Genomic DNA, 25013 nt, shown 5'->3' with positions numbered 1-25013 from the left:
TTTATCATCCTTGTGGGAGGCTTCTCTCATGTCCCCGCATGAGGAGCTGGAGCTGATAGAGGGAGCTCATTCTCCTCTCCCCGAATTCAAACCTACGACCTGTCGGTCTTCAGTCCTGCCGGCACAGGGGTTTAACCCACTGTGCCACCGGCGGCTCCAAAAGAAGGGATATATTCCAACAAAACTGTTGAGCATGGGTGTTATTTGGTGGCGACACTAGCCAAAGGATGCAAATACCACAGACAAACAAGCTTCACATTAACCTTGTTTGGGAGGTAGTGTTGTAATCTCTCCCCCTGCCCGTCATCACTATATTAAATGTTTACTGAAAAGTATTGTGCAGGATATACTAAACATAGTTTAGTATACCATGACAATGCAGTCATTCACTGCCTTACTGAATTACTCCATGTTGGATTTTTTTCCACATCACTTGAATGTCTGAGGACCTTATCACATTAAGAAATGCTCTGTTTCTGAGAATATTTGAAAACAATTTCCAACTGATTTTATCACATGGCGTTTACCCATCCCATCAGTATTCTGTCAGAATCCATTTGTGAACCATCACAGAAACTGATAGTTTCCAGACAGGATTCTAATCGTGTTTTCTGAAATACTATGGTTTCTTCCATTGCTAAAACATTGTTTTATGTGTGATCACAAAATCAGTATGCAACAATATGACTTGTCATTTGTGGGCGACTCTGGGGATTGAGTCTCCTGATCCTGGACTATTTGTGATGGAAGCAGCCACCATTTCTATTTTGGACATTGATGGGGAAAGTTCTCTGGGATTACTGAAATTGGTAATTGCTGCTTTACCTCATTATTCTTTTAAAAATTTCAACCAGAATCTGTGCAATTTCTTCCCTCCACTGTATTTCAGTTGTCTTTTTATATCACAGAAAAAACTTGGCAATGTAATTATTTTTGATAAAGATTTCATTGCTCCATTCTCTTAATTTCCTATCCTACTATAAAATCCTTGTAAATTTATTCCTCAGCTAATATCACCTTGGCTCTGGGGTGGCACCGTCCACTCCAGCAACACAATCAACAAAGATTTCAAAGTAATATTGGTCATGTCTTCTCAAAAGGAGACGTAGTGCTGACAAGAGGCTTATTTGCCTCAAGTTTGGCTTCATAAAACTGCATAATACTAACCGGAGCAACATCAACAATAATTGCAGCAATGGAGCCATGTCTACTGTTATAACTAGCTTTGAAAAGCTAATTTGCAGATTTGATGCAAACAAGAAACCACCAGATTTTTTTTTTGTTTTGTGCCAAAAGGCAAACCTATTGCTGCACAGGTGCAAGATCTTTTTCAAATCTTGCGAGAGTGATAGTTCAGGACTTGAAGCTATGGTACTGCACAATCTTAGAAAAAAAGTAACAGAATCATGTAGAGAGTCTTTTGAATAGATTGAGGGAAACCAGCCTTTGTGGTGTGATGAGTCAAACCTCAGTATTTTCTAAACATAAGAATTGTAGTAATCAAGTGTGAATTGAACAATATGCGTCTTATCTGAATACAGTATGTATTCAGTCATTAAAAAATACGAGATGCATACTGCTTGAAACAGTATTTCCTAATGTGATAAGTTCCCAGTCTAATGCAGTCTAAAGTCAGCAAAGATACATGCTATATACAGGACTGAACAGAAATAAGAGAAAGCCTTTTTCTTTGAGTTTGCTTCTATTCTAAAATGAGCATTTCCTATTTTGGGGAAGTTGTTTTTTATTTTATTTTTCGTGTTCAGCTGGCCCAGTCTGAGTGTCTTTAGGTCAGCTCTCAATATGTGTCTTCCCAAGCATGGAGTTACCCAGAAGGTTGTATTATAATTGTTATCCAGCCAAAATTAATTCTGGATCACTGGAGCAGTCACTTCTTTAATTAAAGTGCTGTAACAGAAGCCAATGCTGTCGTGTTGCCAGTTATAAACCATATTTGCTAAGCCACTGACCTACAGTTCATATGTTCTGAACTCTCACCCCACTGCACCTACCTCTGTTCTGCTTCTGTCTCATTGCTTTGCCCAAAATGTGCCTTGTGCCATTTAGACCTCCCCTTGCCATTGACTCACATGTATTTACAAGCCATTTTCCACAAGGCTCACCAATATTGTGAACTGCAGAATTACAACTAGGAACATTTTGGTGAGGTGTCTGTATGATTGCCTGTAACTACCAAAATATTACATGCAGTTAAAACATTAAGATGTTTTTCCTGGTTCTTCCCATTATTTCCTCTTACTGAGGTTCCTTTATTGGAGGCTTTTAAACAGAGGCTGGATGGCCATCTGTCGGGGGTGCTTTGCATGCGATTTTCCTGCTTCTTGGCAGGGGGTTGGATGGATGGCCCACGAGATCTCTTTCAACTCTATTATTCTATGATTCTATGGTTCTATAATTCTAGGAATTGGAGAAAGGCAGGATAGTAGGCTTACAATGTTGAAGAACTAGATCTTTGTGCATATGGAGTTTTCTTCCACCATGGAACAATGTAACAGGTTTGGGTCTGAGTTTATATCAAAGGGGAAAACTCTTTTCCCCCAAAATTACGCTCACTCAAAGAATGGTTACTGGACTTTGAATTGTGTCAGAAAGGTTTGGCAGCCAGTGGAGCTGTTTCTACAAAGGAGTTGTGTGCTCCTTTGAGTTTAGAATCTGACCACAGATATTTAAGCCAAATGAAGTTACTTTTAAAAGGCTGCTTCACATAGGAGGCCTTACAGTAATTCAAATGGAATATAACCAAGGCCTGTAATATCACAGCCAGTTCTCACTTTTCCAGATGGGCAAAGCTGACATGGTAGTTTTATCTATGCAAATGCACTCCTAGTCACTGCTGAAACATGTGTCTCCAGGATCAAGGCTCAATCCATTAGTACCCACAATGTACACATCAGCATTTTCAGGGAGAGTTTAACCCCACTTAATACAGGCTGAATCCCTATTCCCACATCCTTCTTTCATCTGACCAGAAGCATATTTGTCTTGTCTAAATTAAGCTTCATATTATTTGCCTTCATCCCTTATATTTCCTATTGTAGATAATTTTCCTACATGATCAATAGTATTTCCATTCCATAATTGGGGCTGAAACCAAGCTGAAATAGATCTAGATATTCTGCTTTATTCAGGAACCCCTGGAACTGAGTAGTCGCCATGTACTGTAGTACCTTGTCCAAAAATGGAATGCTGGAAAGTGTCCTATAGTTATCTAGTATAGTATGATTAAGGGAAGATTTTCCTCAAAAGATGTTTTACAACCGCCTGCTTGATACAAGTTGGCATCCTGCCTTGTAAAGAGGCATAATCACTTCCCTTACTCAGCCAGTCCTGCTCTGGACTATTTTAAAAATATAGCAAGAAGCTGAAGAAATCAGCATTAGGCTTGGGAAAGAGTAGGGAATATTAGCTTATTACAACGAATTGTTGCTGCTATTGCAAATCACTCAGGGATCTCCCAGTAGAGGGTCTGCTACCATCTTTTTTCTCACACACCATGCATTATGATAATGAATAGATCACAACTTAAATTAACACCTGAAAACAAAAACTTTATGAAAGTGTATGCACAAGTGTATATTCTTTACCTCTGTGTATGTCTTATTTTAATTGATGCAATGAGGTAAAGTTATTAAATTATCCAAAATTTGGTTTTTCACATGTTCAGTTTTCTGACATAGAAGCACATTTCAACAATTGGTTATAGTTTTTCCAAGAAATTAATCTATATGCCAACTAGGTTTGAAAGTTGAACTTTTAGACTTTGAAAAAATGGGGGTGGGGGGGGGGGCAGAAATAGCATGTCAAAAGTTCCTTAAAATTGTGGGAAGCTTTCGTTGTTATTTTTCAGGGCACAACATGAACTGCAACAGTTTGCAATAAAAACCTGTACTTCCCAGAGTGGAGAGAAAATGGCAGGTCCGTTTTGTTGTGCAGCACTCCTGTCCACACACTCGGCTGGCTAGAAACAATTTATGCAAACTCCACGATTTGAATGTTGCCCACTTTTTCTTTGTTACCTTTGCTTCAGGCAAGGCTGCACAGTTCTCAGAAGAAAGCTTTGTAGTTGTTAGGGCAAAATACGCAACTTTTGGGATATTCAGCACAGTTTCCCAGCACTGCAGGGAAAAATTCCCAAGTATCTCTAAGCTACAAGATAAAAACCTGTTTCATTGTTCCCAATGTCTGTTGAGATATGGAAAAAATGAAAGCTAGCATCCCTACCCCATTTGAAATCTAGCTGGGAGAGGTGTAAGATTTCAAAGGGAATGTCTTAATTATTTTAGCTTGTGCTTCTTTTTTCTCTGCATAGCATAACATGAATAAAAGTGGGAAATATTTTCCTATTTTTATAGTTTTACTCTACAAATTAATTTGTCATTTTGTTCAGTATCATAGAAGTTTGAGCACAAGATAAACAAAGAAAGGATGGCAGAAATATTTGCTTTGATTTTCGCTGCTCCTTTCATCGGCAAAAATTTAATTTTGATTAATCAGAGACATCTGTCTTTACTCTGCTGGTGACATGGATTGATTTGTGATGCTGTCGCTTTCAATAACTTAGAGATACTGTTGTCTTTATTAAACATCACCAGTAGATATAAACACAGGCAGCAATTTCTTATTATAAATGGCTAAATCCAATTATTAATCCAAAGCAGAATAGCCTTGTTCCATCAACTGCTGATAGAAAAATTAGCACTCCTGTAAATCCTATTGATTCATTGGGTCTACTCTTTTTGAGAGTAGCATTTGGAAAACTGAATTGCTAGATTTGTTTTTTTTTTTTTTTTTGAAAAATACAGTTGCTCAGATATAAGGCTAAAACACAGTTTAGCTTTTTAAAAGTGTGTTACAATAAAGGTTTCCCTTGTTCTCTTCCTTCAATCTCAATGTTGTGATTAAAAAAGTGAAAAATAGTCACTGCCATGTTTTCTAAATGTGTTTGGAGACCTGGACTGTCAAGAATCTTAGTAATTCAAGACATATTCTGTGCAAACTTTACATATGTTGTTTTGTGTATAAAACAGTCTTTTCTGCAAATAAAATATTACTTCTGATATGTTGTATTCAAAATAAGCTGTTTCTTGTACAGAAAATGCTGCAATCAGGAACGTACGCAAAATTCTTGCTTGGTTGCTTTATACAGAATGCAAAATGCTGCATTCAAACAGAAAAAAAGTTTTCCGCACAAAACAACCACTTGTGACTTTTCACGAACTGTAGTTTAAATTTTGGATAGACTTTGAAAATTGTGTATTTTTAAAGACTTTCTTGTAGCCTGAAGAAAATTTCTAAAATCATTTTGTGTTTCCTTCAAGAATAAACTTCCTGAATATCACATCCCTAGCTAAGTACAAATTGGGATTCCAGATGTTTATTTCTCTTTTATGTTTACTGGAGTTTGTCTTGTTTGATCTGAACAAAGTAAGATTGACATTAACTATAATAATTTAACAAAATGGGAGACCAAAATTGATGGAACTGGTTTTTATCAACTATTATAATTGAGATTAACTAGAATTTGGGGTTCAGATCACACATTAAATGCTTGTTAATCTGTGAAGCAAAGAAACAAAAATGTTTCCAGTTTCCCTGTAGCTGAACTGGATTTGAGAATGGAAAAAAATGCCTAAACCTGAGTTTCTCAGGAGCTGACTGTCATAAAGATGAATTAGAATTTAATGTTACATCTACATACAATGTCTGCCTACTGCAATGTTTTGCCAAAGATTTAAAAAAGCGTACATCATGACTAAAATCCATTTTATTTGAAGATACAACACTATAAATAATCTTAAAGCTTAGTTCATATATGTGTGTTCATGCAGCTAACATGACAGAGATGATAGCATGGTGTATCTGCAGAAGTTGCTTGCCAATTAGAGCCTTCATTTGTGTGAATTAACGGACTGTGCTAAGAAATGACATTTCTCCATAATATTAGACACCCTGATTCATTCTCCTACCAGTGGTGTTTCCATAGGGACCAATATGGGAGGCACATGCCTCTCTTCATAATTATACGTGCCAGAACTGAAGCACAATGCCTTGTATTGTCCCCTGTAATGTCAGTATTTTTACTGAATTGAACTCGCAGTGTAAAAGGCATATTTTTCTTTCTCTGATATCACAGCACAGTAATTTGCAATATACGAGTCACATTTCCTTCCCTGTAAATGACTTGAAACAATATTAAAATGCGGAATATTTGATGCCTTTTCATACAGTGAAGTTTGTTCTGTAGAGTTTTGTTAGAGTATGAAATATTAATACTTTACAATTCACTTGTGATGATGAAGTACAATTTGCCTAGCTTGCATATAATAGAGTAAGTATACGCTTACCAAGGGAGTTGCATGAGAATTACAGCCCTAGCTTGAACATCTGCTTGAAATTTTATTATCCTGTCCTACTGACAGTGTTTCCCTTGTTGTTTTTCTAGACTGACAGGTGAATATTGCACAGATTATTTATTTATTTCCCATAAATACATTTAAGCAAATTCTTTTGTTTTCTTTTTTAGGGAAAAAAAGAAACATGGACTTAGAAATTGCTTTTGATTTTGCCCTGTTTCCTTTTATATACTCTTGACATTTGTAGATGCCAGATTGAAGCCTAGTTTGCTGTAGCCAAGGCAGACCATTGACTTGCAGTGAAATGCCAGTTGATATCTCAGTAAACAGAAATATTCTGTGCTTTATTGTGTCAGCCATATGAAAGCTACATAGGCTTCCACTGGCGAGACAAATGATCAGATTGTTAATGTCAAATGAAAAAAGAGGACCGTTTGCCCTTCTACTAAATAGCATCAAGGACAATTTTTATTAACCCCAAGTCTAGTGCAGTGAGGAGACAAATCCCACACATTTTACAAGATATCTAACACATTGAGCTTTTACCCACTGATTTGAATTATTTATTGTTTAACAAATCAATTCTTCACTGTTCCCCCTAATAAAGGATAAATCAAGAAGGGAGCCATATGTTTTCATTTGTAAAGCTTCTTCTTTGTGAAATGAAATTATGCTTCGTTTTATAAAAATAACAACAGCCACAGCAACAACAATGTTGATCAGTTGTTTATTGATTGTGAATTCTTCACATTATTGTACCTAGGATTATCAGACCATGTGTTCTCCAGTACTTCTGTCCACTTCAAAATATTGTTTCCTCTCTTTTTTGGTAATAACTGTTTATTGTGTGAAGGTGATATACAGAATGTAAAGAAAAAAAGAAAAAAAAATCAAATACACATAATACAAATACATCTGTCTACCAAACCCACCCACTCCACCCATGACTTCCGACACCACTCAGTGTGAAACTAATATCTCATAAAAACTTACCCTTATCTTTATATTAATAACTTGCCTTTGCGGCTATTTTGAAGTCTACCTTGGTCTTCCTCTCTAAATATTCAAATGCAAGCCTCCATTTTCTAACAAAATTGTCATTATTTCCTCCCCTATTAGACTATATTCAAACGGCCAAGCTATCCAACAGCATTAGAAGATAAAATACTGTTTCTTCTTTTATAAGTTCATCAGCTGTAAACAATCACATTTTATTCATTTTTCTAAGTGTACATCTAGGCAGAGCTTCTTAACTGTTTTCAGCTTGTGATTTCTTTTTGCTCAATAAATGTTTATGTGACCCTGGGCATTCAGGTGTATAATATATATATAAAATCAATTTTTTAAAAAAATTGAATAGTTAAATCAATGACTATAGATTCTGATTCTATCGTTGAGACGTGATGGATTTGTTATATTGATGTTTGATGTTTAATTAATTGTTATGCTATTGCTTTTAAATGTCCAATGATTTTGTACTGTGTGTATTGAAACTATTGTTGTTAACTGCTCTGAGTCGCCTAAGGGCTGAGAAGAGTGGTATACAAATGAAGTAAATAAATAAATATGGAGGTCCACAGCAATCACAGTCTGTGCATTCTTAAGTCCCAAGTATATAAAAACCAAACCTTCATTATTCATTGGTGTTTGGTTCAAGTATTAGAACTCGGTGAACGTTGGCCACTAGACTGGCTTTTAGTTGTTATTGTATTAATTTGAATGTTTTAACTATTGTGGTTATTGCTCTTATGTATTTTATCTGTTGAATTGTTGGCATCCAATTGTGCTGGTTGTAAGCCGCCCTGAGTCCCTCCTAGGGGGTTGGGAAGGGCGGGGTAGAAGTGCCCGAAATAAATAAATAAATATTACTTATTTATTTGCCATATTTATATCCTGCCCTTCTCACCTCGAAGGGGACTCAGAGTGGCACACATAAAGGCACAATCTGATGCCATACAATACATACAATACATATCCAGCAAATAAAAACATATACATTTAAACATCCACTAAAAACATTTCCACATTAAAATTATAAAAAACACACAATCCAATATCATAGTCCTGGCCATTCTAGTTATCATTGCATCATTCCATATTCACATATTGCACTAATCAATTATCCAAAAGCTTGGTCCCACATCCAAGTTTTTATTTTATTTTTTTTCCTAAAAGGAGGGAAGGGGCCAGACTCATGTCACTGGGGAGGGAGTTCCATTACAGAGACAGGGCCACCACTGAGAAGGCCTTGTGTCTCGTCCTCGCCAACCACACCTGTGAAGGAGCAGGGCCTCACCAGAAGATTTTAATCTCTGAGATGGTTCATAGTAGGAGATAAGTTTGGATAAGTAAGCTGGGCTGCAACAGTACCTCTGTGGAAAACAAAATCCATAGATGCTCAAGTCCCATAATATGCAAGAGTGTCATAAAATTGTGCCTTTTACATTAAATGCCAAAGTCAAGGTTTACTCATCATTAGGCAAATATGAAATGTAGTATGTTATCTTATCCATTATTAATCATACATAACTAATTTGAATTTCAATAATTTTTGTAATTGAGTTACTGAAAGTCTTTCCCCCTCAAAGATAAGAGAGACAGTGTTTTGAGCTCAGGACCTCAACTCTGGAGACCAGAGTTAAACCCACTGAGTGACCTTGGATGAGTCACACACTCTTGGCTCCAGAAAATCTATCATGCCTTAGGATCGCAAGTCATAATTGACTTGCAGGCACAACAAAGGACTCTGCTTGTTTTCACACATAATTGGGTGTGTGTATATAAGATTCAGGAGAGAGGAATGGATTGTGTATTAGCACTTTTTTAAGTTTTCCCAATTGCTATAATTAGTGAGAGGACGCTTTGCTGAAGTTGTGTGACATCTTTATCATCTGATCCTGTGGCATCTGTCTAAATGTTAGCTAATTGCACATATCTATTCAATGCAAAACAGTAAATGTAATTCTGAAAAAGAAGGATTCTATAGACCCAATAGAGGCTTCAAGAGATTGCATAGAGTCAGTTACTGTACAATCTTATTGATCGTACTCTCTTTAAAAACAGAATAAGGAACTAAGGCAAGAAATAAGTGTCATCATTTAGGTACACGATTGCAACAAAATCAGTAAGTATTGATTTAGCTGATATATTTCTGCCATTAGCATTGGAATTTGCTTTTACATCACACACATGTGCCTTTCCCAATTATTCTTCAGCATCCAAATAGAAATAAACGTGACCACAGTAAATTCAAACTTGAAATGGAGTGACATAGGGTAGATGGATGAAATAACTTGGGATGTTTTATTTACTGGGGTAACTTTAGATGTTTGAGGATCTTTTGGTCTATTTTAATTAATTTCATATGTCTGAAAATGGTGAATTTGATGAATCTAGAAGAGAAAATGGAGTTGTAGCCTTGCAAAAACACATCTACACAAATTTCAATAGTAATATTTACTTTTTGAAGCTTATTTTCTCATTAATCTTCATTCCAGGTTTGCAACAACTTATACGAGAATGCAGACACAAACTACATTAGTTAAAAGAAGGACTTTTGTTTGCAAATCTACTATATTAGAGTTGAAAAGCATTCCCTTCCTTTTTTACCACAAAAATGCTCATCTGTAGCATTTCACAATATTTAAATATATAATTAAGAAGATAATTCCACAAAGGAGATAATTCCAAAACCCTGACCTGCTATCGGTGTGGTTGCATATTGCAACTTCATTATTACTTCCAATGTGTAAATGGTATTTCTTCCTTTATTAATAGCTACTTTTATGGGTTATGTTCATTGATTCTGTATTACCACTAGCACGGGCAGAATGCTATTTATCTCAGCAGATTTAGGAAACACGCGTTTCTGAAAATTAGAAAAAAAAACCCATAATATTTCCTTCTCATGTTGTTTCTTTTTGTTTGTTTTCATGTTTTCACTTTCCTAATGAAAAGGGTTTTTGTTCCCCATCCTCGAAATATCTAAAAACATGTCATCCAAATGCAGAATAGCTGATGGCAGGAGGAAATGTAAGCAAATGAGTTAAAATTAGGGAAGCTAGATTTTATCAGGCTTTGCGAATTACAGTATAAACTGACCTAATCTACCTCTCCTGGACTGAAAATCGGCTATCCATCTATTTCCATATTTCCACAATGTCCTGTCTTTCCTTTTAAAAGCATGTCAGACTAATGCATATTTGAAAGCACTCATGTTTTGAAATGTGTATTTTTTTTAAAAAAAGAAACCTTTTGAAAATTACATTTAAATACGTATTTGAATGCATTATCCTTGCTTTTAAAATTTTCAGGTTAATTTAGAAGTATGATGTTGCTGTACCTATGAATATCTAATATTAGTACTTGAACAAAAGGTACGCATACTAGAGAAAACTTCTTTCTGAAACCCTGGAAGACTGCTGATAATCTAGAGGGTTGAGCAACTTGATGTCTTCCAATGTCACTGGACTCCAGTTCCCATCAGCATAACCCATTATTGGAGATGATGGGAGCTGTGGCCCACCTATCCTTCATTTTGTTAATAGATGAAACAACATCTTAGGCTGTGACTATTTATTTTAATAAGAACGTTTGTTGAGACTATGACTTTATTTTAGGAGGTTTTGATGGGAGTGCAAAATGTGCAAAATTGATGGAGCAGAAAAGATATTTGGTAGTTTCTTTCAGCAAATAGCACCAAAAGGTGTCGGCTGACCAAACATTCAGCATACAAACAGATGACACATTGATCCCCTGACCCCACTTGTTATATAATATCACTGCTTGCTTTTCTCCAGAATTGTGTAGTACAGGGAATTTGAGAGTGCTGGAGATTTAGTCGTGGTTGTGTATTGGAATGTTCAGAGTAGAGAAGGCTGTCACAGCAGTCAATAAGATCTGAGAGGTGTTGACTAATTGCCTGCTAATTACACAGTAAATTGTCTAATTAAGCTGATGGTTAATTAGGGTGCGCTTGCACAGCAGTCTTGTGGAATTTTTGTCTGATGTCTAGGAAGCAGCTTGTGTAATTGGCAAACTGGTAAAGACTGGCAGAAAACATGACTGGAGAGCATACTGCCAGTAGATGATAGAATAAGGATGCGTTTAAAATAAGGTCTGTCATAGGGCTACGTAAAATAGGGCTACGTAATAAAAATCTGGTGTGCTTCATAGTAGCATGTGTTCAGTCTACAGAGGACTATATTGCTGGAGGCAGATGAACTGGCATTGCAGCCAGTGAGACATGTGATAGGAACCATCACCAAAAGGTACAGGCAGAGGGATGCAATATTGTGTACATCCCTCTGCCCGTTTGTCTCTCTCTCCCTGTGATTCTCCCATCCCTGGTTTTTAATAAGAAAAAACAAAACTGTTAACAGCTCCTAGAACTTCAGTGTTATGTTCCCATTGCCTACCTTCACCTTGGTGTTATGGGTCCATTCTTCTGTGCAAGAATGGTGGCAATAATGTGACATCAGGGAGTGTGATTCTCCCCCTACCCCCTACCCCCTCCCTTTTCCCCTCATTTATTCCCAAGGTAGCTGTTTTATGTTACATAAAACTTCAGCCTCAGTTTTTTTGTTTTTGTTTTTAATGCTGACATTGTGCAATTGTCCTAAAAATAATAATGTAAGGGACATTAGAAGTGGAGGAAAGCAGGAATATGTGGAAGTATGATCATGGAATCCTGGATTGGTGAACTGGTGCAATTGCACTACTGCAAAAATGTGCAATATTGGGAACTTCCGGTGGACATGGCGACGGGATAGCCTCGTCGAGAGGGAGCTCCCGACGAGGACCTGTGTTGTGGTGGCTGGGTTGAGCTGAATGCTCCCCCCTTTGCCGGATTGAGTTTGCAAAGGTGTCGCGAATCCCAGAGTGGGCTTGAGACCCCAGAGATCTCTCCCCCCTCAAGGAGGAGAGGTCGGGAGGGTTCGAGCAGCACAGGGGAAAGCGAGCCACCCCACAAGGATCGAGCCGCAAGGCTTGTTTAACCGCCGCCAATCCATTCACAAATTGAAGAAGAAAGAAGAATTAAGAAGCCCCAGTCTGGGGAGAGACACAAGAAAGACCCCATCTTCAGGTAACGGGAACTTGTTCCCAAATTTTAAAGAAGAAAAAGCCAAGCTAGAAATAGCTGGGGAGAATATGGAAAGATAAAGAATCAAAGAAGAAGTCGTAGAAATTAACAAAGAAGCGATTGTATTAATTGGCTTTCCGATAGATAAATTAAGGAATTAAAGGAGTAGAGTGACTGAATTAAGACCTACTTAAGATTAAATACGATATTTTGGCAATTGGGACAATTTGAATGATTTTCTAAATTAGCAAATAGTGAACGTGGCCGCTCTGTTTAACCTAAATTAAACCTAAATTAAATTTAAAGTATAAGAAGACGGGATATTTCCCCCACCACCACCACCCCCCCCCCCCCCGCTGGGGAAGCAAAGGGAAAAAGCGATAGTGTGCCCGACCTTGACGCCATAATTGTTGTGTCTAGCTCCAACCTTCTTCATAAACAAGCAGGCTGAGTGGAGGAGAAGGAAGTGACGAAACGGAAGGTTGATTGCAGGGACGAACGAGAAACCGGAAGAAACAAAGAAAGGAAGGAAGGGCGGAAGTGACGGGGCGGAAGGAGGGAAGATGCCATTTTGGAAACCATAGAGAAAGTCCGATACAGAAACAAAGAAAAGAAGGAAGGGCGGAAGTGACGGAAGTGACGGGGCGGAAGGAGGGAAGACGCCATTTTGGAAACCATAGAGAAAGTCCGATACAGAGCGGCCAGAAATAAAATTGAGAATAAATCTGTAATAAAAGGATTATTCTGAAACAAAATTTTGATAAATTTGGAAGAGAAGAGGAGTAGAGGACAGGAGGAGACAGAACAAGGACGAGAAGCAGACGAAACGAGGACGAGAAGTAGACGACGACGGCGGTGACGAGGAAGAGAAGTAGATGAAGGGCGAAGGGCATCAAAGACTAGGACGAGAAGCAGACGAAACCTGATTAATCGAGGACGAGAAGTAGACGAGTACAAAGGATAAAGTAGAGGGGAGAAGCAGAAGAAGAAAGTAGATTCTCTCCTTTTTTTTAGGGAGAAGGGATCCGAGATGACAACTCAAGGAAAACCAGAGTCCCGGAGGGGATCTTTGGACATAAACCCAAAAATGGACAATCTTCTAAAAGAAATAAAAAAGATATCAGAAAAACAAGATGCATTGAAGGTGGAATTGAAGGAGGAGGTCAAGACTAAGCATGAGGAATACTATAAGAAACAAGAGGGAATTATTACGAAGATGACAGAGGAATTTAAGGCAATGAAAACCGAAATAAAAGAAGAATTTGGCCAGATCAAAAAAGATATATCACAATTACAGGGGGAAGTGAAGGAATTAAAAGTTTCCAAAGAGAAAATTGAGGGAACTCAATCAGAAATGGCGCAGAAGATAAAAGGATTGGATAAACAAAGAGAGAAAATGGAATTAGAACAAGAGAGACTGCTGCAAATGCAAATGGACTTCCAATTAAGATTCAGAAATATAGCGGAGGAGGAGAAAGAAGATATAAGACAAATGGTAATTAAAATGCTGGCAAGTTGCTTGGAGTGTGAGGTAGATGAATTGGAACAAGAGGTGGATCAAATTTACAGGATTTCATCATTCTATTCCAGGAGAAATAAGACAGATAGGGATGTGATTGTGAAGTTTACAAGAAAGAAGGTACGGGATGACATTTTGTATAATAGTAATAGAAACCCAATCCTTTATAAAGGAAAGAAAGTTGTGGTCTTGAAGGAATTTCCGCAGATGACTTTAGCAAGAAGAAGAAAATATTTTTTCCTAACAGAGGAGTTGAAAAAGAGGGAGATAAGATTCAGGTGGGAAAGAAGAGAAGGAATAATGGTGACTTACAATGAAGAAAGACTCTGGTTGACATCTGAACATAAGGCAAAGGTATTTTATGATAAACTTATGAGTCAAAAGGAGGGAGAAGAAGAGATGGGAGAAGGGGGGGAAGAAGAAGAAGAAGAAGAAGAAGAAGAAGAAGAAGAGACAGAAGGAGCTGAAGAAAGAAGATTATCCACCCCCAGAAAAGGAATTAAAGCTAAAAAAGCAAGATATAAATCACCAAAGGATTATAGCTACTTCTCGAAAGATCCAAAACCACAGAGAATGACACCACGAAAAAAAGAAGGAAAAGAAGGACAGAGTATGGAACAACCAACAACTGGAATAGCGGAAACGGCTTTAGGCGACATAGGACTGGGATTAGATCAGAACGAATAACAAGATGGAGCGACAAATAAAATGTTTTTCTAACAATATTAATGGATTGAATTCCCCCCAAAAACGTAAGAAAGTCTGGAATAGTTTGAAGAAATCTAGTTATGACGTAATAGCCCTCCAGGAGACACACATCTGTGATAAACATACAGCACACCTCCCGAACAAAAAATTAGGAAAAGAATATCATTCGTCATACGAGAAAAAGAAGAGAGGAGTAGTTACATATGTAAAGGAAACAATAGAATCAGAACTGGCTTTTAGAGACTTAGAAGGAAGATGTGTTGCAGTAAAGATGATAATTGGAGATTCTAAAATTTTGATTTGTAACATCTACGCGCCTAACGGTTCAAAGACAAAATTTGTTGAATTTTTAAATGTTAAATTGAAAGAAGTGGAATTTGATGAATTGATTCTGGTAGGAGATTTTAATGGGGTAATGGATTCCCAAATGGATAAAAGTTTGAAGACTAGAAAGTCTAAGGAAGGCAAACTTCCACAAAAATTCACAGACCTTCAGAAAGAATTTGATTTAGAAGATATATGGAGAAACAGAAATAAAGAAAAAAAAGACTATACCTTCTTCTCGAATAGACATCAATCTTGGTCGAGGATAGACATGGCTTGGATAACTAGGAATCTCTCCGCAAAAGTCAAGGAGATCAATATACTACCACGAGATCTGTCAGACCACTGCCCTCTAGAAATTGTTATCAATCACAAAAACTGTTTCAGAAAATGGAGACTAAATGAGAACCTGATAAAAACAGAAGAAGATAAAGAATACTACAATAAAATAATCCAAGACTTTTTGCAAATAAACAAATTGGATGAAATGGAGCCACGAGTGGTGTGGGATGCATTTAAAGCTGTTTTGAGAGGACATTTTATACAACAAGGATCAAGGAAGAATAGAGAAAGGAATAAAAGAATAACTGAATTGGCAGCAGAAATAGTAGCCAAGGAAATGGAATTAAAACGAAAACCATCGAAGAAAATAGAGAGACAACTGTTGGCACTAAAACAAGAGAAAAACCATATGGAGTTAGAACTCCAGTCAAGACAAATGAAATTTTTAAAACAACAGACTTTTGAAAATGCGAATAAACCCGGTAAATGGTTAGCAAATCAAATCCGGAAAAAAAGACAAATAAATTATATATCTAAAATAACAACTGCAGATAAGGATTTGAGGACGGATAAAGAAATTATAGAGGAGTTCAGGAGATTTTATACTCAATTATATACAAAGGACAATATAATGAAAGAAGACATTATGGAGTACATAGGCCAAATGAAGCTAGATAAAATAACGGATGAAGATAGAGAAGCACTGAATAAAGAGATATCTGAGGAAGAAATTGAAAAAGCAATCAATAAAATGGATGCAGATAAGGCCCCTGGACCTGACGGGTTTACGGCGGGATTTTATAAATCCTTTAAACAACAGCTACTACCAACACTTAAAGTTATTGCAAATGAAGCGATGAAATATCAGAAGGTACCAGACTCTTGGAAGGAAGCGGAGATCACAGTGATACACAAAGAAGGCTCCCCGGAAACGGATATTAAAAATTATAGGCCAATCTCTCTCTTAAACACGGATTATAAAATATTTGCAAACATCATGGCCACAAGATTAAAATTATTTTTAAACAAATGGATTGGAGAAGAGCAAACAGGTTTTCTGCCAAATAGACACATGAAAGAAAACATACGCAACGTCCTAGATCTTTTGGAATATTATGAGATGAACCATCAAAAAGAATTCGCCATTCTATCAATAGATGCAGAGAAAGCTTTTGATAATTTGAATTGGGATTTCTTCAAAATACTAATACAAGAATTGGACATGGGGGAAAAATTTAATAATGCAATTAATGCGATCTACGAATTCCAAAAAGCCAAAGTGAAAATAAATGGCCAAATGACACAAGAATTTGAAATAGCAAAGGGTACCAGGCAAGGGTGCCCACTATCCCCATTGATTTTCATAATGGCAGTGGAGATCCTAATGAAGAAAATCAGAGAAGATGAAAAGATAAAAGGAGCGAAAATTGGAAAATTTGAATATAAGATACGAGCGTTTGCGGACGATTTATTAGGAACAATTGAGGACCCGGAGAAAAATTTACAAAATTGGATAACCAAAATAGAACAATTTGGAAAAGTGGCAGGTTTTAAAATGAATATGAAGAAAACAAAACTCTTATTTAAGAATGTGGAAAAGGAGAAACAAGTAAAGATACAACAACAAGTGGGGATAGAGAGTGTTAAGAAAATTAGATACCTCGGAGTCTGGATTACAGCGAGAAATGGTCAACTTCTGAAGAATAATTACGAAATAGTTTGGAAGAAAATTCAAAAAGATGTACAAAAATGGAATTCTTTAAACCTATCACTTCTTGGCCGGATATCTTTAATAAAGATGAATGTTTTACCAAAACTTATATTTCTATTTCAAAATATTCCGATAATAAGAAATCAAACCCTATTCAAAAAATGGAAGAAGGACTTATTGAAATTTGTCTGGAAAGGAAAAAGGCCAAGAATAAACTATATAAACCTGATAGATAAAAAATCTAGAGGAGGGTTGGGATTTCCTGATTTGAAGACTTATCATGAGGCATGTGCTCTGTCATGGATAAGAGACTGGATGACGTTAGACAAAGAAAAATGTTTAAATTTAGAAGGTCATGACCTGAGAGTAGGATGGCACGCATATGTTTGGTATAACAGAGAACTAAAAGAAAAAAACTTCGGTAATCATTTTGTGCGAGCCTCCCTACTGAGGACATGGCTGAGGTACAAAGCCCTCTTTTATAAAAGCACACCACTATGGGTCTCAGCAATGGAGGCACATCAAAGAAGATTATTAGGATGGAGGGTTTGGCCAAGATATAAGGACATCCTGGTAAAAGGGAAAATGGAGATTAAATCTTTTGAACAACTCAAGAACTCTTATGGCAATATAACTTGGTTACATTACTTACAAATTAAAGAATATTTCAAACAAGATCAAAAAATTGGTTTTGACTGGGAAGAAAACACATGGGATAAAGTATTAAAAATACAAAAGAAAATAGTGACAATACTCTATAATAAATTGGTCCAATGGCAAACGGAAACTGAACAGGTGAAAACATGTATGATTAAGTGGGCCGAAAACTTAAGACGACCCATTCAGTTTAGAGAATGGGAGCAAATATGGAACAAAAAGTTGAAATATACGTATGCCATGGACCTGAAAGAAAATTGGTATAAAATGTTTTATAGATGGTATTTGACACCGAATAAACTTAGCCATATGTATCAAAATGTCTCAGATAAATGTTGGAAATGTGGGGAACAAACAGGTACATTCTACCATATGTGGTGGACCTGTAAGGATACAACTAAGTTCTGGGCTTCTATCCATGAAGAAACACAAAAGATGTTGAAGAAGAGGTTTAAAAAGAAACCTGAATATTACTTATTGGGATTTACAGATTTGGATTTTAAACTGGATGAGAATGAAGACAAATTATTTACATACTACACTACAGCGGCAAGGACTGTTTTTGCCAAATACTGGAAGAATGATCAAACGCCGACCATCGAGGAATGGTTGGAGAAAGTTAAAGAAATAAGAGACATGGACGAATTAACTTTTTTGATGAGAAGAAATACTGGAAAATCGCTAAAGAGAACAGACTGGACCCTTTTCTATGACTACGAAAAGAAACTTAAAGATAAAAGTATTAGAGGATAAGAATAGATAAGTAGGTTGGAGAAGTAGAGTGAGAAGATCCTGAGGTTGGAGTGGAAGTCATTTTAGATTAGTTTAGGTGTTTTGTTTTTTTTCTGTTGTGTTTTTGTGCTTCCTTCTTTCCTATCCTCTTGTTATTGTTCCCCCTCTTTCCCTGTGTTGATTTATAAAATGTTTAATAAAAATTATTTGAAAAAAAAAAAAAATGTGCAATATTGGAGTAGTTCAGTGTGGTATTTAGGAGCTCAATGATGACACAACTGTAGTAGAATATTGGGTTTGTGTGATAAAGTCCTTACTCTTTTTCATTTACATTTCTTCCATATGAATGAATGAGTGCAATGAATACATGTAAAGCCATGGGCTAGAGAGGTAATTCTTAACTAATTTTGTTCTTGAAGAAAGCAATAAGTAATTCCAACCATTTTCATCCCACTAAGAGAAAGTTAATGATGTCCATAGAACTTTCCTCTAGCACACATTAAAAAAGTTGATTTTCCTATTATAATTGAATTGAATAATTGAAACTTAGTTTTGTTGTAGTTATTCCTATCTGTTTTCTTCACTGCTCAACTTTCACAATTGAAAGTGTTATACCTGAATGAATCACACTATCAATTGTAAACAATATCATTTCAGTTGAGAGTTGCATCCCCCTCCCCAGAATCAAAGACCAGATTCTTAAGGCAGGCACCGTATAGTTTAAATGCTTTAAGGGTTCTCCTGTTTCCTCAGAAGTCTTAGAATGTACAATGGCAATGTACAAACAATACGCTAAAGTGTGGAGAACTAAAATCCATATTGTGCTGTCTTAACCCTTCCTTCTTTTAAAAACTTTTTAAAAAAAATATTACTTTTTGCATCTCCAAGACAATGTCTGCATATTTTTGTCTCTCTTACAGATTTTGCAATTTTTTTTCCAGATAGAAATACATTTTTAAAAGCAGGATGTAAGTTTAGTTTTGCAGAAATTCTCTGCAAGTCTAGAACATGGAATATTCTGATTAAAAACAAATTCATAAAAAATTGAGAAGGCCTCTTGGGAGATTCAGAAAACTACTATTGAATCCACATGTGGCCTTGGAGCCACATTAGACCAGACACTTTCCTCACACCTACCTGAGTCTTTCAGCTTCAGTTATAATTAGTTGAATAATGACAGTTTTGACAATTATCTGTCTAAACAAAAGAGTTGAATTTTTCTATAGCACTATTCTTCAGATTTGATTTATAGATAAAAGTAGCTGGCAACATTCAAAGTCCTAAGATCAGGATAAAAGCCTTCCCCTTCCCCTCAAGATGGATTTTGTTTACTAATCCACAGAATTTATGCCAGTTCTTAAAAGTATTCTATTCTGCTTCAGGCATTACGCTATTGACATTCAAAACTACGTCTGGAGAATGCAACTTAATACAACTTTAAAATGTGTTACCCGCATTCTGCATTCGTGTTTACTATAAATGTCTGATCTGTTTAACTTCTCATAGAGAAGATATTATGTTTAACAAAATGAAACATTCCTTAGTAATGCCAAAATGAGAAATGTAGATTATGTAAATTCTGTTGTCATAGGTGTGGCAGAATTCAAACTTTGGAGTGGAGTGATATTGAGAATTGGCCAGACTAGGAAATCTATGCAGTTTGGGGCAAGTGGATATTGAAATGAAACCAACTTGTCTGATAAATCTATATGTTTTCACATATCTTCTGGCTACGTCTTTCTCAGTTTGTGCCATTAGCATTTTCATTTCTAAGCATGTCACTTTTAACTTGAAGCAGTAAAAAAATTTTTTTTAAAAAATCAAGCTGTCTTTCAAGTGGGTTTTCTTGGTGATTTCCGAGAGGTATAACAGTTTATAGGTAAAATTATATTGAAAATGATGTATATTTAATGAAATCTTAATTCATTTTAATTCCTCTGAAGATTTTCCTACATTATTGGTTCCCAGTCTTTTTTTGGCCATACCCCACCTAAGCATCTTTGAAATCCTGATGCCCCCGCCCCCTTCACATGACATATAATTCTTATTCAAAAAGTGAACTCCACTTCAAATGGAGAAAGACGTGGTCCAAACAAGCTTCCAATGAACATGACTTGCGTCAAAGAGAGAGAGAGAAAAGAATGAATTGATTAGAGTAATCTGCATTGTGCATCAAACTCAAAGTAACTTAAATGTCCAATTTCATTGAGTGTATTAAGTGAGCTCAGCATCTTTTTAAGTTTTCATATAAAAATATTGACTTACCTGTGAAAGTAATAATTGTGTTTTGGGGTTTTTTTTCACAGCTTTATTGCTGCATTCATATGCAGAAAAAAAAGACAGTTTTATATATTTTACATTGTAATGTTAAATGAACACTGAGAGGAATAGGATCTTTGGAATGAGTGTTGCTTCATTTTTTTTTGTCCTCATGCACTCTCTTGTTAATTCTGTGCTCTCACCACTTCTCTCTATTAGTGAGCCTTCCTCCTCTCCATTGTCACCAACCAACCACCATGTACATTGTGATTTTAATTTTTAAAATGAGTATATAATTATACACTGTACATGAGGCCCCTAGAACCATAAGAAATGTTAAAACTCATTCTCAAATTTACCCCTTAAAATCAAATTGCCACCCTGTGGGGCATGTGCCCCATGTTGGGAACCAGGATCTACATGGACTTTTTTTGCCCACAGTCCCCATGAAATAGTCCTGACTGTTGTCGTGATGTCCAGGAACTTATTGCAAGGTACACCAGGTTAAATCATTTTAGTTCCGTGTTAAGGAAAGTTTGGCAAATCTGGGGCAACCCAATCGTTTGGGCTCAGTATGAACAGCAACACTGGGCCCGACACAACACTGGTCTACTGTTCAGATGGGCTACCACCTCAATCCCATTTTCCCTGTGTTTATCAGAGCAGGAAAAGGAAAAGATTAGGCCATCAAATCACCAGAAGTGCCCATGTGACAGGGAGAAGGAGGGGAAAAATACCATGCAATAAGCAGCCAGAGTAGATAAGTTCTAAATGTTCAGTTGAATGTTCAAAATATTTTCCTTACTATGTGCAAAACTTTTAACTGCCAAAGATTCACAAAGTCAATAATCATAGCAATTTATTTTGAACCACTTAGAAGTTCATGGAACCAGCAACAAAATTTGAAAGTGGGATTTGGATATATATTGATACTTGGATTTGAAGAGCTTTCCAGGCCCATGACTTCATGCCCAGAACCAAAGTTTTAGGGATGTTTCCTGGTGAAGTCACATGGAATTGGCCCTGGTGGCATCATTAAGCAAGTACATCAACCACAATTGCTCTGAACACAAACCTTCACAAGCTCTTTTAAGCTTTATCACTGCAAGCACTGTTCTACCAACAAATGGGAATTGTGCTTCAGTCAAATGTTTTCCAAGTTCTGCTTTGAACAGGAAAAAAAAATACAAGAATTGAAGTGAGAAGAGAGGAAAGAGAACAAGGGAGAGAAAATAAGATAAATGAGGTGAAGACAAGCCACAAATGGGATATTAGTAGGGAGAGAAAGTGAATGAAAGAAGTAGAATGAAGAATGAAAAGATGTAAGTATGACCCCGTTATAAATAGACTTCAAATCCATGGTTTCAGTCACCTATGCTCCCAAATCTATTACCTTCTGGAAGTGTTTATAGGACTCTCTGGATTCTCCAGTGTTATTCTATGGTATGCTTCCAACCCAAGTATAGTCTAAATGCAGGATTTGCTATTAACCATAGTATCAGGCATCTATAGGGCATCTTTGAATGTATGCCAGCAAATATGGAAATCATATTGTATACAGAACATAAACGGGCCTTTATTTCACAGTATCTAAGCAGATCTAATGGAAATTAATGCTAGGGTAACAGCATACAATCTATATCCCCTGGAGAACAAAAGAGAAAATTGTATTGGGTGAGAAAGATGACAATACTGCTGGAAGACTGAACAAAAGATAGGAAAAGTCACAAAACAGCAATCTTGTAATACAGGTTGAGTACTTTTAATCCAAAATGCTCAGGACCAGAAGTGTTTTGGAATGTTTTTTTTTTTTTTAGATTATGAAATACCTCTATTTACATATATGTACATGGCCACCAAATCTACATAAAAATCAATTTATGTTTCAAACAATACTTTTATAATTTTGTCCTGGAAACAAACTTTATGTAAATTGAACTACCAAGACAGCAAAGGTGTCTATGTCAGACATCTCTGTAAACAATTTCAGATTTTGGAGTATTTCAGAATTCAGGATAATGGATGCTCAATTTGTATCATATTTAGTGATTCAGGGAATATGAAGCTTAGGCAGCTGCGTATTTATTTGTAAGATGTCCTTTTGTTTAGCCCTTTTGTCTGGCTACAGTGTGTTGTAGGCGGAGAGTAGATGGCAAGCAACGACATCTGACAGCATAACATCTATCAAATAAATAAGAGCATCAAAGAGGCAAATAAATGGAGACAGGTTAGCTTCAATTTGGTGTGCATTTATTATCACTATAAATGTTGTGATTTGTGTCTCTGAAACAATATTCAGGTTTTTAGACTAATCCCTTTCTAACTATTCACAACTGAAGAATGGACATACACATACTGGTAATATGTTTGGACCTGTTAATATTGAACTGTCATGTAAGCCTTTCCATAAAGTTGATTTTAATTATTGTTTTGTGTTTTGTTTTTATGTTTTCCTCTCCTTTTCCCTATAACTGCATTTAATCTGTTTATTCCTAAAAGTTGAAATAATCATAATAATAATCCCATAGCATTTTTCCTTTCATGGCAGTGCTCCTGAATTTAGATTCCTCTCTTCATGATAAAATCCTCATAGGGGAAAGCCATAGGTCTGGATGCTCATAGTTGTTCTTGCTCAGTTAAGCACAGGAAACAGTAATAAGCATTTACAGTGTTTAGTACTGTAAATGGATGACTCACTATTGACATCAGGTTGAGATGAACACAGCCAGAGATATAAATGGGCTGGAAGAATATGAGTCCCAATACACTGTGACTAGTAAAGCCTGTTCAAAAAAAAAAAAAAAATAGAGAGAAGAAAAAACCGGTTGAAGTGGAAGAATGCAGTTTCACACCAAGGGGAATGCCTTTGTAAGTGACACTTAGATGGATTACCATCTGGAAAACCAATGTTTACAGGGCTGACATCAGCAGTTGCAGAGTCCTATCCGTCAGCCAAAAGACCATGTGGATTAACATTTAATGTACCCAGAGGCTGATGCCAGGCCAGAGCTATGTTTTTGAGGCTCTTTTCAATTGGCTGCTCATTATTTGATGGTTGTATGGAACAATTTAAGTTTTATGTATGTAGTTATGGAATTATGTATCAATGGAGAGAAGGGAGAACATATGAGCATTCATGTTTGAAACCCCCAATTTGGTCACAGTCATCATAGATTCTCATTGAGTTGCCAGATGTCTTCAGAAGTGGCCCCTCTGACTTTAATCCTCAACAGATCTTGAACCATAAAGTCCCAACAAATGTATCTTCCAGACCTCAACTTTCAGCTACAGCTATTTCTTCCCAAGATGGCTATTGTCTCTTCAGTGGAGAATGGGAGCTGTCACACTGCACTGATGTAATTGCTGTGCATTCCAGGGAAAGAACAAAGCTAGGTGCTCCTCCACACCCTCCCCTGCTCTCCAACATAGGTGACAATTGTCTTTGGATGGAATAACTGTGGCTGAAAGTTGTGGTTTGGAAGTTGAAGGGAACCAAGTATATTTGTCTGGCTTGATGTAGCCTTACAGGACTTTATCCTTTTGGGGATTAAAGGAACAGGCACTCCATTCCAGAACCAAACTAGCTGCTTAGCTCTTTACCACTGATATAGATGAAACAGTCATCTGGTTTATTACAAGGCTGCTTCCTCTGCTAGAATCTGATGTTTTTTGAAGGGACTACATCTTATTTTACATATCCCCCAAAGTTGTATTTTTTATCTCAATACCAGCCCCTTTTTGTCTCAGTGTTAATGCCTACTAACCTCTTGTCTAAAATCTAGGTTTAGATTTTGCCTTTCTTAGAGATCTGTCCTTTGAGTACTTTTCTGCAGATTGATTGTCTATTATAAGTGACAATTAATGCAAACAGAAGAAGCTTCACTTTGTTGTGCTTCCTTTGCTGCTGCCTCTTTCTGTCACCCAAGGTCACCCTCAAATCCTCTTCAGGAAGCTTAAATGGGTTTTGCCTTGGCTTGGGAAGGCTATTTGTGAATAACAGAAAAATCCTTGAAGCAGTTCAAGGTGGTATATAATATAGAAAAACTATAGAATGATGAGGATTGGTTGAATGAGGAAGATGTTTGTTTGTTACTGTTGTTTAAGAAAAAAACATCATGCATATGCTCTGCTGTTGTGGTGTCAGAATAGCAAATGAAAGAGAGCCAGTTGTCTTAAAGTATCTTGCCACAGCCAGCACTCTATTTACACTGGGAAATATTTTGACAAGAAGCACGGTGTTGGCTGAACATCTAGTGTGCAAATAGTTTGCTATTCTCAGCATGCAACTACTTGAGGAAAGGAGCTACTTAAGGAGAAATTGCATTGCCACACAAGGGGGCTTGCAATCACTTCGTGGCTGAAATG

General features: G+C 36.6%; 1 protein-coding gene across 1 annotated transcript in view; it reads left to right on the top strand.

Annotated features, from left to right (window-relative positions):
- DPYD (dihydropyrimidine dehydrogenase) overlaps positions 1–25013 on the top strand; it is a 594355-nt gene that overhangs the window by 331145 nt on the left and 238197 nt on the right. The window lies entirely within an intron of this gene.

Source organism: Anolis sagrei, chromosome 4, assembly GCF_037176765.1.
Source record: "Anolis sagrei isolate rAnoSag1 chromosome 4, rAnoSag1.mat, whole genome shotgun sequence".
NCBI lineage: Eukaryota > Metazoa > Chordata > Lepidosauria > Squamata > Dactyloidae > Anolis > Anolis sagrei.
Note: the sequence above shows the minus strand (reverse complement) of the source record. Positions and strands in the feature narration are given on the sequence as shown.